At 42.3% G+C, this 15,363-nt stretch overlaps 5 non-coding genes across 5 annotated transcripts; all 5 read right to left on the reverse strand.

Annotated features, from left to right (window-relative positions):
* Positions 1-608: 608 nt before the first annotated feature.
* On the reverse strand, positions 609-690 carry TRNAS-AGA (transfer RNA serine (anticodon AGA)). The gene has a single exon. It is a non-coding gene; the product is annotated as a tRNA-Ser (tRNA).
* A 2,849-nt stretch (positions 691-3,539) lies between these two features.
* Positions 3,540-3,621, reverse strand: TRNAS-AGA (transfer RNA serine (anticodon AGA)). The gene has a single exon. It is a non-coding gene; the product is annotated as a tRNA-Ser (tRNA).
* A 1,496-nt stretch (positions 3,622-5,117) lies between these two features.
* TRNAH-GUG (transfer RNA histidin (anticodon GUG)) lies at positions 5,118-5,189 on the reverse strand. The gene has a single exon. It is a non-coding gene; the product is annotated as a tRNA-His (tRNA).
* Positions 5,190-8,047: 2,858 nt separating this feature from the next.
* Positions 8,048-8,119, reverse strand: TRNAH-GUG (transfer RNA histidin (anticodon GUG)). The gene has a single exon. It is a non-coding gene; the product is annotated as a tRNA-His (tRNA).
* A 1,288-nt stretch (positions 8,120-9,407) lies between these two features.
* TRNAS-AGA (transfer RNA serine (anticodon AGA)) lies at positions 9,408-9,489 on the reverse strand. Its single transcript has one exon. It is a non-coding gene; the product is annotated as a tRNA-Ser (tRNA).
* Between the last annotated feature and the right edge of the window lie 5,874 nt (positions 9,490-15,363).

Raw genomic sequence — 15,363 nt, forward strand, 5'->3', positions numbered from 1 at the left:
CATCAGGCGCTTTGGAAAGTAGCCACCAACCGCAGAGAAAGAGAGAAAGAGGGAAAAGACAGTATGAGGTGTGGAGAAAACAGCAGCAGATACAAGGAGCTCAAATGAGATTAATGGCGCCTAAATAGAGCACGTAAAGGAACAGTTACAAATCTAAGAAAAGGGAAAGAAAAGACTAGGAAAAAACACAGAAAGAGCTTGTAGATGAAATTCTCTTCCAGGAACAGCAGGTTCAGAGAAATTACACAGGGAGCAGTTAAGCTTGTAACACGGGGGAGAATAGAAAAGAAAATGCAGTTTTATGAAGTGTGTTTGCCTAATCCAGCTAGCACTTTTATTTTATTTCTCTATTTGCTTCTTTTATTGGTAAAGTAAGTTTCAAGTGCATGCACAGGTATGTCCGAGAGAGCCAGGGTATAATAATTTGAAGCGTTTGCACCAGCGCTAATGAAGGACGAGAGTTATAGCAAAGATATGAAAGGGGGAGCGATAATAAATATGTGATATGGCAATAGCGACACCAAAATAAGCCACCTATTTATAAAACTGACATGGAAGAAATACTAAAGGTTAACTTCTGAAATTGTAGCCGATGTTAAAAAGATTCTCGTTGTTGGCAGGATTCGAACCTGCGCGGGGAAACCCCAATGGATTTCTAGTCCATCGCCTTAACCACTCGGCCACAACAACTGACTGAAAGGCATGTGCACATAATCTGTATGCAAGTTTTCAAGGTGTCCCACAGCAAATTCCTGATATTCTGCAATGCACTTTTTAAAAATAAGGTTTTTTTCAGCAGGCACATTCTCTCCTAAAAACAAAAATTGCATGTGTATATCTCTAGTTTGGAATACCATAGGCTTGCATGCATACTCTCATGGGTCACTCAAGTTTTTTGGACCCTATTGCACTCTGTTTTCGTGCTGCTTTTAATATATGGCCCATATTACAGAAGTCTACCATCTTTGAGTATTTGAGGCTTCTTTGTAAGTGCTTTATATTTTTTCCTTTAGGAGCTATATAATTAAGGGGTCCGGGAAAGATTGCATTTATGGAAGACAAAAGAAGGCCCACTTGTCTCACCAAATGCTGTCGTGAAACCTGATGTTTTACTCATGTTGTCCTTAGTTCATTTTAGTTAGACCTTGCATTCTTAAGGTGGTCCCAACCCCACCTTATTGCTTTTCACCTCCGCATGTTGCTGTATCTTTTTGTTGGCCTTGGGACTCTGATCACTTTATCGCTACTAATCAGTGCTGAAGTGCACGTGCTTCTTCCCTAATCATGTGTATAATTGGAGTATACCTGACTGACAGATTTAATTTACTTGAAAGCCCCTTGTAAAGTGGTATACCATATACCCAGGGACTGATTGTGCCGCCCAAAGAAATAGCATTTCAAACCTGTCTCAAGCCTGCTACTGCAGTGCCTGTGCTGCAGTGTACTGCCACTTCGACTTGGCATTTAAAACTACTTGCCAAGCCTTAAACCCCCATTTTATTACATATCAGTAATCCCTAGGGTAGGCCCTGGGTAGTCCTAGGGGCATCATGCTATGTAAGTAAAAGGTAAGACATGTACTGTGGTAGTTTGTATGTCCTAGTAGTATCAAACAGTCTATTACATTTTTCACTACTGTGAGGTCTGCCCCTCTCCTAGGTTAGCATTGGGTATTCCCTTATACTTTTTTGGGGGTAATTCCATATCAGAGAGGAGAAGCTTTATTTATTTATTGATAAATCCTATCTACTGGTGAGGTTGGATTTAATCTTACTATTGTATGAATGCCATTTTTAGAGAGTGAGCATTTCTCTGCACTTACTGCTCTATTTGCATGAAAACCTGTCTTCAATTGACGTCTGGATTGGGCTGCGAGACAGCTACATATGTGCATTCCCTGTAGACAGCCACAACACAGGTCACTCAACTGCAACTGCATTCATCTGCATTCTGATTGGCCTGGGGGAGAGCTCCGCTCCCCTTACCGCAAATATGTTCAAGAACGATAATTTATGTCAGTAAGTACAGTATACCTACATCTTATAATCATGTGTGTTTAAATAATTTGTCGTTAGATCATTTAAATATTGAAAAGGATCTGTTTTTAATAGACATTTTACAAAAACAACTGGTACATTTGGGAATTCTGTAAAGGAAAAACCCAACTGCCGTGACATTGCCAACCACAATGCCATGACTTGGATTCGAAGCGAGGTTGCTGCGGCCACAACGCAGAGCACTAACCACTATACGATCACGGCGAGCTACTTGGTCTCAATAATGTACAGTGACATGAAGAAATTATAATTCGGAACACCCAGGGCTACTCCTGTGATAGGCTGAATGTGTTCATTGCTTCCTCATTCCTTATACAAAGGCTTTATCTCCTCAGTGGTTGATAGGCTGAAACCGTTTCCTGGCCGCCTGCTTGTGAACTGGCAGGAGTCAAAGATCACACATACACTGGTGGGCCTGTGATGGGACACCAATGCAGAGAAACACACCTGGCGCAGATATTCTATTCTGTTTATTAGACCTGCATCTCCCCTGTACCTCCTCAAGCCATCTGTATGTGAAGCAAGAAAGAGTTAAGTAACGGTCCATCTACACTTTTATTGGGAGGATGCTGCCGTGAGCTCCTCCCAGCTAATCACACAAACAGCAGTAAAGCAAGATAACTACACAGTTAGGGGGGACTGCATGGTTAGGTTTTTGAGGAATTATTGAAACTGACCTCAGTGACCCATAATCAGAGCTGTGGCTAATGACTGCATGCCTAATTATGATGAAGCAAGCACCATGGCTCGTAGGGGCCCCACAACACACTTTTCTTAGCTCATTGAATTAAAGTATAAACTTCTGCCATGTGTGAGTGGTAAAGGCTTGTTAATTTTGTTGCTTTTCAAATTCACGTCTGACAACAAGACGAAGGAACATTGGGGCATCAGACGCTTTGGAAAGTAGCCACCAACCGCAGAGAAAGAGAGAAAGAGGGAAAAGACAGTATGAGGTGTGGAGAAAACAGCAGCAGGTACAAGGAGCTCAAATGAGATTAATGGCGCCTAAATAGAGCACGTAAAGGAACAGTTACAAATCTAAGAAAAGACTAGGAAAAAACACAGAAAGAACTTGTAGATGAAATTCTCTTCCAGGAACAGCAGGTTAAGAGAAATTACACAGGGAGCAGTTAAGCTTGTAACACGGGGGAGAATAGAAAAGAAAATGCAGTTTTATGAAGTGTGTTTGCCTAATCCAGCTAGCACTTTTATTTTATTTCTCTATTTGCTTCTTTTATTGGTAAAGTAAGTTTCAAGTGCATGCACAGGTATGACCAAGAGAGCCAGGGTATAATAATTTGAAGCGTTTGCACCAGCGCTAATGAAGGACGAGAGTTATAGCAAAGATATGAAAGGGGGAGCGATAATAAATATGTGATATGGCAATAGTGACACCAAAATAAGCCACCTATTTATAAAACTGACAAGGAAGAAATACTAAAGGTTAACTTCTGAAATTGTAGCCGATGTTAAAAAGATTCTCGTTGTCGGCAGGATTCGAACCTGCGCAAGGAGACCCCAATGGATTTCTAGTCCATCGCCTTAACCACTCGGCCACAACAACTGACTGTACGGTGTGTGCACATAATCTGTATGCAAGTTTTCAAGGTGTCCCACAGCAAATTCCTGATATTCTGCAATGCACTTTTTAAAAATGTTTTTTTCAGCAGGCACATTCTCTCCTAAAAACAAAAATTGCATGTGTATATCTCTAGTTTGGAATACCATAGGCTTGCATGCATACTCTCATGGGTCACTCAAGTTTTTTGGACCCTATTGCACTCTGTTTTCGTGCTGCTTTTAGTATATGGCCCATATTACAGAAGTCTACCATCTTTGAGTATTTGAGGCTCATTTGTAAGTGCTTTATATTTTTTCCTTGAAGAGCTATATAATAAAGGGGTCCGGGAAAGATTGCATTTATGGAAGATAAAAGAAGGCCCACTTGTCTCACCAAATGCTGTAGAGAAACCTGATGTTTTACTCATGTTATCCTTAGTTCGTTTTTGTTAGACCTTGCATTCTTAAGGTGGTCCCAACCCTACCTTATTGCTTTTCACCTCCGCATTTTGCTGTATCTTTTTGTTGGCCTTAGGACTCTGATCACTTTATCGCTACTAATCCTTGCTGAAGTGCACGTGCTTCTTCCCTAATCATGTGTATAATTGGAGTATACCTGACTGACAGATTTAATTTACTTGAAAGCCCCTTGTAAAGTGGTATACCATATACCCAGGGACTGATTGTGCCGCCCAAAGAAATAGCATTTCAAACCTGTCTCAAGCCTGCTACTGCAGTGCCTGTGCTGCAGTGTACTGCCACTTCGACTTGGCATTTTAAACTACTTGCCAAGCCTTAAACTTCAATTTTATTACATATCAGTAACCCCTAAGGTAGGCCCTAGGTAGTCCTAGGGGCATCATGCTATGTAAGTAAAAGGTAAGACATGTACTGTGGTAGTTTGTATGTCCTAGTAGTATCAAACAGTCTATTACATTTTTCACTACTGTGAGGTCTGCCCCTCTCATAGGTTAGCATTGGGTATTCCCTTATACTTTTTGGGGGGTAATTCCATATCAGAGAGGAGAAGCTTTATTTATTTATTGATAAATCCTATCTACTGGTGAGGTTGGATTTAATCTTACTATTGTATAAATGCCATTTTTAGAGAGTGAGCATTTCTCTACACTTACTGCTCTATTTGCATTGAAACCTGTCTTCAATTGACGTCTGGATTGGGCTGTGAGACAGCTACATATGTGCATTCCCTGTAGACAGCCACAACACAGGTCACTCAACTGCAACTGCATTCATCTGCATTCTGATTGGCCTGGGGTAGAGCTCCGCTCCCCTTACCGCAAATATGTTCAAGAACGATAATTTATGTCAGTAAGTACAGTATACCTACATCTTATAATCATGTGTGTTTAAATAATTTGTCATTAGATCGTTTAAATATTGAAAAGGATCTGTTTTTAATAGACATTTTACAAAAACAACTGGTACATTTGGGAATTCTGTAAAGGAAAAACCCAACTGCCGTGACATTGCCAACCACAATGCCGTGACTCGGATTCGAACCGAGGTTGCTGCGGCCACAACGCAGAGTACTAACCACTATACGATCACGGCGACCTACTTGGGCTCAATAACGTACAGTGACATGAAGAAATTATAATTCGGAACACTCAGGGCTACTCCTGTGATAGGCTGAATGTGTTCATTGCTTCCTCATTCCTTATACAAAGGCTTTATCTCCTCAGTGGTTGATAGGCTGAAACCGTTCCCTGGCCGCCTGCTTGTGAACTGGCAGGAGTCAAAGATCACACATACACTGGTGGGCCTGTGATGGGACACCAATGCAGAGAAACACACCTGGCGCAGATATTCTATTCTGTTTATTAGACCTGCATCTCCCCTGTACCTCCTCAAGCCATCTGTATGTGAAGCAAGAAAGAGTTAAGGAACGGTCCATCTACACTTTTATTGGGAGGATGCTGCCGTGAGCTCCTCCCAGCTAATCACACAAACAGCAGTAAAGCAAGATAACTACACAGGTATGGTTAAGTTTTTGAGGAATTATTGAAACTGACCTCAGTGACCCATAATCAGAGCTGTGGCTAATGACTGCATGCCTAATTATGATGAAGCAAGCACCATGGCTCGTAGGGGCCCCACAACACACTTTTCTTAGCTCATTGAATTAAAGTATAAACTTCTGCCATGTGTGAGTGGTAAAGGCTTGTTAATTTTGTTGCTTTTCAAATTCACGTCTGACAACAAGACGAAGGAACATTGGGGCATCAGACGCTTTGGAAAGTAGCCACCAACCGCAGAGAAAGAGAGAAAGAGGGAAAAGACAGTATGAGGTGTGGAGAAAACAGCAGCAGGTACAAGGAGCTCAAATGAGATTAATGGCGCCTAAATAGAGCACGTAAAGGAACAGTTACAAATCTAAGAAAAGGGAAAGAAAAGACTAGGAAAAAACACAGAAAGAGCTTGTAGATGAAATTCTTTTCCAGGAACAGCAGGTTAAGAGAAATTACACAGGGAGCAGTTAAGCTTGTAACACGGGGGAGAATAGAAAAGAAAATGCAGTTTTATGAAGTGTGTTTGCCTAATCCAGCTAGCACTTTTATTTTATTTCTCTATTTGCTTCTTTTATTGGTAAAGTAAGTTTCAAGTGCATGCACAGGTATGACCGAGAGAGCCAGGGTATAATAATTTGAAGCGTTTGCACCAGCGCTAATGAAGGACGAGAGTTATAGCAAAGATATGAAAGGGGGAGCGATAATAAATATGTGATATGGCAATAGTGACACCAAAATAAGCCACCTATTTATAAAACTGACATGGAAGAAATACTAAAGGTTAACTTCTGAAATTGTAGCCGATGTTAAAAAGATTCTCGTTGTCGGCAGGATTCGAACCTGCGCGGGGAGACCCCAATGGATTTCAAGTCCATCGCCTTAACGCCTCGGCCACAACAACTGACTGTAAGGCGTGTGCACATAATCTGTATGCAAGTTTTCAAGGTGTCCCACAGCAAATTCCTGATATTCTGCAATGCACTTTTTAAAAATAATGTTTTTTTCAGCAGGCACATTCTCTCCTAAAAACAAAAATTGCATGCGTATATCTCTAGTTTGGAATACCATAGGCTTGCATGCATACTCTCATGGGTCACTCAAGTTTTTTGGACCCTATTGCACTCTGTTTTCGTGCTGCTTTTAGTATATGGCCCATATTACAGAAGTCTACCATCTTTGAGTATTTGAGGCTCCTTTGTAAGTGCTTTATATTTTTTCCTTGAAGAGCTATATAATAAAGGGGTCCGGGAAAGATTGCATTTATGGAAGATAAAAGAAGGCCCACTTGTCTCACCAAATGCTGCAGAGAAACCTGATGTTTTACTCATGTTATCCTTAGTTCGCTTTTGTTAGACCTTGCATTCTTAAGGTGGTCCCAACCCCACCTTATTGCTTTTCACCTCCGCATTTTGCTGTATCTTTTTGTTGGCCTTAGGACTCTGATCACTTTATCGCTACTAATCAGTGCTGAAGTGCACGTGCTTCTTCCCTAATCATGTGCATAATTGGAGTATACCTGACTGACAGATTTAATTTACTTGAAAGCCCCTAGTAAAGTGGTATACCATATACCAAGGGACTGATTGTGCCGCCCAAAGAAATAGCATTTCAAACCTGTCTCAAGCCTGCTACTGCAGTACCTGTGCTGCAGTGTACTGCCACTTCGACTTGGCATTTAAAACTACTTGCCAAGCCTTAAACTCCAATTTTATTACATATCAGTAACCCCTAAGGTAGGCCCTAAGTAGTCCTAGGGGCATCATGCTATGCAAGTAAAAGGTAAGACATGTACTGTGGTAGTTTGTATGTCCTAGTAGTATCAAACAGTCTATTGCATTTTTCACTACTGTGAGGTCTGCCCCTCTCATAGGTTAGCATTGGGTATTCCCTTATACTTTTTGGGGGGTAATTCCATATCAGAGAGGAGAAGCTGTATTTATTTATTGATAAATCCTATCTACTGGTGAGGTTGGATTTAATCTTACTATTGTATAAATGCCATTTTTAGAGAGTGAGCATTTCTCTGCACTTACTGCTCTATTTGCATTGAAACCTGTCTTCAATTGACGTCTGGATTGGGCTGCGAGACAGTTACATATGTGCATTCCCTATAGACAGCCACAATACAGGTCACTCAACTGCAACTGCATTCATCTGCATTCTGATTGGCCTGGGGGAGAGCTCCGCTCCCCTTACTGCAAATATGTTCAAGAACGATAATTTATGTCAGTAAGTACAGTATACCTACATCTTATAATCATGTGTGTTTAAATAATTTGTCGTTAGATCGTTTAAATATTGAAAAGGATCTGTTTTTAATAGACATTTTACAAAAACAACTGGTACATTTGGGAATTCTGTAAAGGAAAAACCCAACTGCCGTGACATTGCCAACCACAATGCCGTGACTCGGATTCGAACCGAGGTTGCTGCGGCCACAACGCAGAGTGCTAACCACTATACGATCACGGCGAGCTACTTGGGCTCAATAACGTACAGTGACATGAAGAAATTATAATTCTGAACACTCAGGGCTACTCCTGTGATAGGCTGAATGTGTTCATTGCTTCCTCATTCCTTATACAAAGGCTTTATCTCCTCAGTGGTTGATAGGCTGAAACCGTTTCCTGGCCGCCTGCTTGTGAACTGGCAGGAGTCAAAGATCACACATACACTGGTGGGCCTGTGATGGGACACCAATGCAGAGAAACACACCTGGCGCAGATATTCTATTCTGTTTATTAGACCTGCATCTTCCCTGTACCTCCTCAAGCCATCTGTATGTGAAGCAAGAAAGAGTTAAGGAACGGTCCATCTACACTTTTATTGGGAGGATGCTGCCGTGAGCTCCTCCCAGCTAATCACACAAACAGCAGTAAAGCAAGATAACTACACAGTTGGGGGGACTGCATGGTTAGGTTTTTGAGGAATTATTGAAACTGACCCCAGTGACCCATAATCAGAGCTGTGGCTAATGACTGCATGCCTAATTATGATGAAGCAAGCACCATGGCTCATAGGGGCCCCACAACACACTTTTCTTAGCTCATTGAATTAAAGTATAAACTTCTGCCATGTGTGAGTGGTAAAGGCTTGTTAATTTTGTTGCTTTTCAAATTCACGTCTGACGACAAGACGAAGGAACATTGGGGCATCAGACGCTTTGGAAAGTAGCCACCAACCGCAGAGAAAGAGAGAAAGAGGGAAAAGACAGTATGAGGTGTGGAGAAAACAGCAGCAGGTACAAGGAGCTCAAATGAGATTAATGGCGCCTAAATAGAGCACGTAAAGGAACAGTTACAAATCTAAGAAAAGGGAAAGAAAAGACTAGGAAAAAACACAGAAAGAGCTTGTAGATGAAATTCTCTTCCAGGAACAGCAGGTTAAGAGAAATTACACAGGGAGCAGTTAAGCTTTTAACACGGGGGAGAATAGAAAAGAAAATGCAGTTTTATGAAGTGTGTTTGCCTAATTCAGCTAGCACTTTTATTGTATTTCTCTATTTGCTTCTTTTATTGGTAAAGTAAGTTTCAAGTGCATGCACAGGTATGACCGAGAGAGCTAGGGTATAATAATTTGAAGCGTTTGCAACAGCGCTAATAAAGGACGAGAGTTATAGCAAAGATATGAAAGGGGGAGCGATAATAAATATGTGATATGGCAATAGTGACACCAAAATAAGCCACCTATTTATAAAACTGACATGGAAGAAATACTAAAGGTTAACTTCTGAAATTGTAGCCGATGTTAAAAAGATTTTCGTTGTTGGCAGGATTCGAACCTGCGCGGGGAGACCCCAATGGATTTCTAGTCCATCGCCTTAACCACTCGGCCACAACAACTGACTGGAAGGCGTGTGCACATAATCTGTATGCAAGTTTTCAAGGCGTCCCACAGCAAATTCCTGATATTCTGCAATGCACTTTTTAAAAATAATGTTTTTTTCAGCAGGCACATTCTCTCCTAAAAACAAAAATTGCATGTGTATATCTCTAGTTTGGAATACCATAGGCTTGCATGCATACTCTCATGGGTCACTCAAGTTTTTTGGACCCTATTGCACTCTGTTTTCGTGCTGCTTTTAGTATATGGCCCATATTACAGAAGTCTACCATCTTTGAGTATTTGAGGCTCCTTTGTAAGTGCTTTATATTTTTTCCTTGAAGAGCTATATAATAAAGGGGTCCGGGAAAGATTGCATTTATGGAAGATAAAAGAAGGCCCACTTGTCTCACCAAATGCGGTAGAGAAACCTGATGTTTTACTCATGTTGTCCTTAGTTCGTTTTTGTTAGACCTTGCATTCTTAAGGTGGTCCCAACCCCACCTTATTGCTTTTCACCTCCGCATTTTCCTGTATCTTTTTGTTGGCCTTAGGACTCTGATCACTTTATCGCTACTAATCAGTGCTGAAGTGCACGTGCTTCTTCCCTAATCATGTGTATAATTGGAGTATACCTGACTGACAGATTTAATTTACTTGAAAGCCCCTTGTAAAGTGGTATACCATATACCCAGGGACTGATTGTGCCGCCCAAAGAAATAGCATTTCAAACCTGCCTCAAGCCTGCTACTGCAGTGCCTGTGCTGCAGTGTACTGCCACTTCGACTTGGCATTTAAAACTACTTGCCAAGCCTTAAACTCCAATTTTATTACATATCAGTAACCCCTAAGGTAGGCCCTAGGTAGTCCGAGGGGCATCATGCTATGTAAGTAAAAGGTAAGACATGTACTGTGGTAGTTTGTATGTCCTAGTAGTATCAAACAGTCTATTACATTTTTCACTACTGTGAGGTCTGCCCCTCTCATAGGTTAGCATTGGGTATTCCCTTATACTTTTTTAGGGGGTAATTCCATATCAGAGAGGAGGAGCTTTATTTATTTATTGATAAATCCTATCTACTGGTGAGGTTGGATTTAATCTTACTATTGTATAAATGCCATTTTTAGAGAGTGAGCATTTCTCTGCACTTACTGCTCTATTTGCATGAAAACCTGTCTTCAATTGATGTCTGGATTGGGCTGCGAGACAGCTACATATGTGCATTCCCTGTAGACAGCCACAACACAGGTCACTCAACTGCAACTGCATTCATCTGCATTCTGATTGGCCTGGGGGAGAGCTCCGCTCCCCTTACCGCAAATATGTTCAAGAACGATAATTTATGTCATTAAGTACAGTATACCTACATCTTATAATCATGTGTGTTTAAATAATTTGTCGTTAGATCGTTTAAATATTGAAAAGGATCTGTTTTTAATAGACATTTTACAAAAACAACTGGTACATTTGGGAATTCTGTAAAGGAAAAACCCAACTGCCGTGACATTGCCAACCACAATGCCGTGACTCGGATTCGAACCGAGGTTGCTGCGGCCACAACGCAGAGTACTAACCACCATACGATCACGGCGAGCTACTTGGGCTCAATAACGTACAGTGACATGAAGAAATTATAATTCGGAACACTCAGGGCTACTCCTGTGATAGGCTGAATGTGTTCATTGCTTCCTCATTCCTTATACAAAGGCTTTATCTCCTCAGTGGTTGATAGGCTGAAACCGTTTCCTGGCCGCCTGCTTGTGAACTGGCAGGAGTCAAAGATCACACATACACTGGTGGGCCTGTGATGGGACACCAATGCAGAGAAAGACACCTGGCGCAGATATTCTATTCTGTTTATTAGACCTGCATCTCCCCTGTACCTCCTCAAGCCATCTGTATGTGAAGCAAGAAAGAGTTAAGGAACGGTCCATCTACACTTTTATTGGGAGGATGCTGCCGTGAGCTCCTCCCAGCTAATCACACAAACAGCAGTAAAGCAAGATAACTACACAGTTAGGGGGGACTGCATGGTTAGGTTTTTGAGGAATTATTGAAACTGACCTCAGTGACACATAATCAGAGCTGTGGCTAATGACTGCATGCCTAATAATGATGAAGCAAGCACCATGGCTCGTAGGGGCCCCACAACACACTTTTCTTAGCTCATTGAATTAAAGTATAAACTTCTGCCATGTGTGAGTGGTAAAGGCTTGTTAATTTTGTTGCTTTTCAAGTTCACGTCTGACAACAAGACGAAGGAACATTGGGGCATCAGACGCTTTGGAAAGTAGCCACCAACCGCAGAGAAAGAGAGAAAGAGGGAAAAGACAGTATGAGGTGTGGAGAAAACAGCAGCAGGTACAAGGAGCTCAAATGAGATTAATGGCGCCTAAATAGAGCACGTAAAGGAACAGTTACAAATCTAAGAAAAGGGAAAGAAACGACTAGGAAAAAACACAGAAAGAGCTTGTAGATGAAATTCTCTTCCAGGAACAGCAGGTTAAGAGAAATTACACAGGGAGCAGTTAAGCTTGTAACACGGGGGAGAATAGAAAAGAAAATGCAGTTTTATGAAGTGTGTTTGCCTTATCCAGCTAGCACTTTTATTTTATTTCTCTATTTGCTTCTTTTATTGGTAAAGTAAGTTTCAAGTGCATGCACAGGTATGACCGAGAGAGCCAGGGTATAATAATTTGAAGCGTTTGCACCAGCGCTAATGAAGGACGAGAGTTATAGCAAAGATATGAAAGGGGGAGCGATAATAAATATGTGATAAGGCAATAGTGACACCAAAATAAGCCACCTATTTATAAAACTGACATGGAAGAAATACTAAAGGTTAACTTCTGAAATTGTAGCCGATGTTAAAAAGATTCTCGTTGTCGGCAGGATTCGAACCTGCACAGGGAGACCCCAATGGATTTCTAGTCCATCGCCTTAACCACTTGGCCACAACAACTGACTGTAAGGCGTGTGCACATAATCTGTATGCAAGTTTTCAAGGTGTCCCACAGCAAATTCCTGATATTCTGCAATGCACTTTTTAAAAATAATGTTTTTTTCAGCAGGCACATTCTCTCCTAAAAACAAAAATTGCATGCGTATATCTCTAGTTTGGAATACCATAGGCTTGCATGCATACTCTCATGGGTCACTCAAGTTTTTTGGACCCTATTGCACTCTGTTTCCTTGCTGCTTTTAGTATATGGCCCATATTACAGAAGTCTACCATCTTTGAGTATTTGAGGCTCCTTTGTAAGTGCTTTATATTTTTTCCTTGAAGAGCTACATAATAAAGGGGTCAGGGAAAGATTGCATTTATGGAAGATAAAAGAAGGCCCACTTGTCTCACAAAATGCTGTAGAGAAACCTGATGTTTTACTCTCCCCCGTCTACAATTCCTCCCTCCCCTTCCCTTCCCTTTTCCCCTCCTCCCCCCGCTGCACCTCGGCTGAATCAGTCCAGTCCTAGCGGCAGAGATCCCCTCTCACAACTTTATCTCAATACTCGTTCCCTTCCCAAACATCAATTAGACATATTCCAACTCTTAGAAGGAGGTCTCATTGACATCTTGCTCCTTACGGAAACTTGGTTAAACGCTGACTCTTACCAAGATATCTTGGCCGCCATTCCTGCGGGTTACTATATCCTCCATTCTAATAGAAACTCCGGCAGATCTGGCGGCGGAGTTGCCGCCATTATTCGCTCTCACCTACAATTCATTACCCTCACCACTCCACTCATAGCCAATACGGACATTCTTACATTGAAATTTACCTCTCCCAACTCCTCATTTATCTGCATATTAGTTTATCGCCCCCCGGTCAACATGCCCCTTTTCCCATCCCTATTTAGCAATATGATTTCGCAAATAGCCATCAACTCTGCTAGGGTTTTAGTGGTAGGCGACTTTAATTATTGTCCATCAGACCCCCAAGAATCTTCCCTCTCCCGTGAGTTCACTGACTCATTGCTTGGCCTAAACTTCTCCAAACATATTTCTGTTGCCACACACAATAAAGGCCATATATTAGACCAGATCTGGTCCACCAACTCTGACATTTCCCCTCTCTTGGTCTATCCCTGTCCCTGGTCCGATCATTTTTTCATTTCCTTTTCCTTACACCTATTTCTGTCTACTTGCCTTCCGGTCCCCCATAATTTTCAGGCCCGAAACTGGAAACATGCTGACATTCCTCATTTTCACTCGATCCTTGCCTCAACATCTCTTCCTGACTATTCTGATTTGAATTCACAAGCAACTTCTTTCGATCAGTGGCTGTCCTCTGCCTGTGACGTCGTTGCCCCCATCAAAACTGTTAAGTCTAAACGTCCCCACGACGCTCAGCGCTGGTTCACTTCTACTCTGAAGGCGGACAAACTTCGCCTTAGACAGGCTGAGCGCCGTTGGCGGCGTAATTATGACCCTTTACTCAAAATCAGTTACATTGATCTACTAAAAACGTATAAAAAATCGATCATTTCGGCCAAACTCTCCTATTTTTCTCAGAAGGTCTTGACCTCGGCATCCAAGACCAAAGAAATTTTTTCTATTGTAGCTGAGCTTTCCCTTCCTGACCGGGTCACTCCCCAGCCCCTACCTTCTCAAGCCCTGTGCAATTCTCTCAATTCTTTTTTTTCTGACAAGATTTCCGCGATCAAAAACAATATTCCCTCTACTACTCTGTCCCACGATTCTGTTCTCCCTTCCTCGAATCCCCATTCTTTCTCTAAATTTCCCCCTATCTCCTTGGACATTTTTCTTTCACTACTTCAGACTGTGAGCTCTGGCTCGCCTAATGATTGCTGTCCTACGTCTATTCTAAGAGCTGCCTTTGTGGCCTGTCCCGGCCCCCCTCTTGATCTCTTAAATAAATCTCTCTTGTCAGGCTCTGTCCCCAATGCTTTTAAAAGCGCTGTGGTGGTCCCCATTCTAAAAAAACCTGGTCTTGACCCTACCACGTTGGCAAACTATCGTCCCATCTCCCTCCTCCCCTACCTGGGAAAGGTCTTGGAGACTTATGTCACCCGCTGCCTCAGTGCCTTCATCGAGGAAACACACTTCCTCGATGACCGGCAGGCCGGTTTTAGACCTGCTCATTCCACTGAGGCAGTGGTGGTGGCAGTTATGGACACGCTGAAACAGGGAGCTGACAAGAACTTGGCCCAGGCCCTCGTACTCTTAGACCTTTCAGCCGCATTTGACACGGTCGACCATGGAATCCTGGTCGACCGTGTCAGAAATGCTGGCATCTCTGGCCTGGCCCTGTCATGGGTGGTATCCTTTCTCCATTCCCGCTCTCAATCTGTTCGCCTTTCCTCTTTCTCTGCCCCTCTATCTTCTCTTTCCTGTGGTGTCCCCCAGGGTTCTGCTTTGTCCCCGCTTTTGTTTAATCTTTATATGCAGCCCCTTCTTGTCTCTCTTCGTCAGTTTTCAGTTACTGCTTTCAATTACGCAGACGATCTGCAGCTTATTTTTCCTATCAATTCTTCTCCTTCTTCTTGTTCCAATTTTCAAAATGCCATGCTCTTTATCTATGAGTGGATGAACCTTAGCCAATTAAAGCTCAATCCAAGCAAAACGGAGCTGGTGGTGACCGGCGGTCCTCTCACTCCCTGGTCTCCCAACTTTGGCCTACCGCTCTGGGTTCCCCTCCTTGTCCAGTGAACACCGTGAAGAGCTTGGGGGTTACCATTTCTAGTGACCTCTCGATGCGGCCACACATCAACACCGTCACTTCGGCCTGTTTTTTCCATCTCCGCCGAATCAGGAAGATTCGCAGGTTTTTATCCCAAGAGGCCCTTATTCTTGTTATCCTCGCCCTCATCACCTCACGTCTAGACTATGCCATCTGTCTATACTTGGGGGTTCCTGCCTGTCACCTTTCCC

Source organism: Lissotriton vulgaris, chromosome 1_1 (genome assembly GCF_964263255.1).
Source record: "Lissotriton vulgaris chromosome 1_1, aLisVul1.2, whole genome shotgun sequence".
In the NCBI taxonomy this organism is placed as follows: Eukaryota; Metazoa; Chordata; class Amphibia; order Caudata; family Salamandridae; genus Lissotriton; species Lissotriton vulgaris.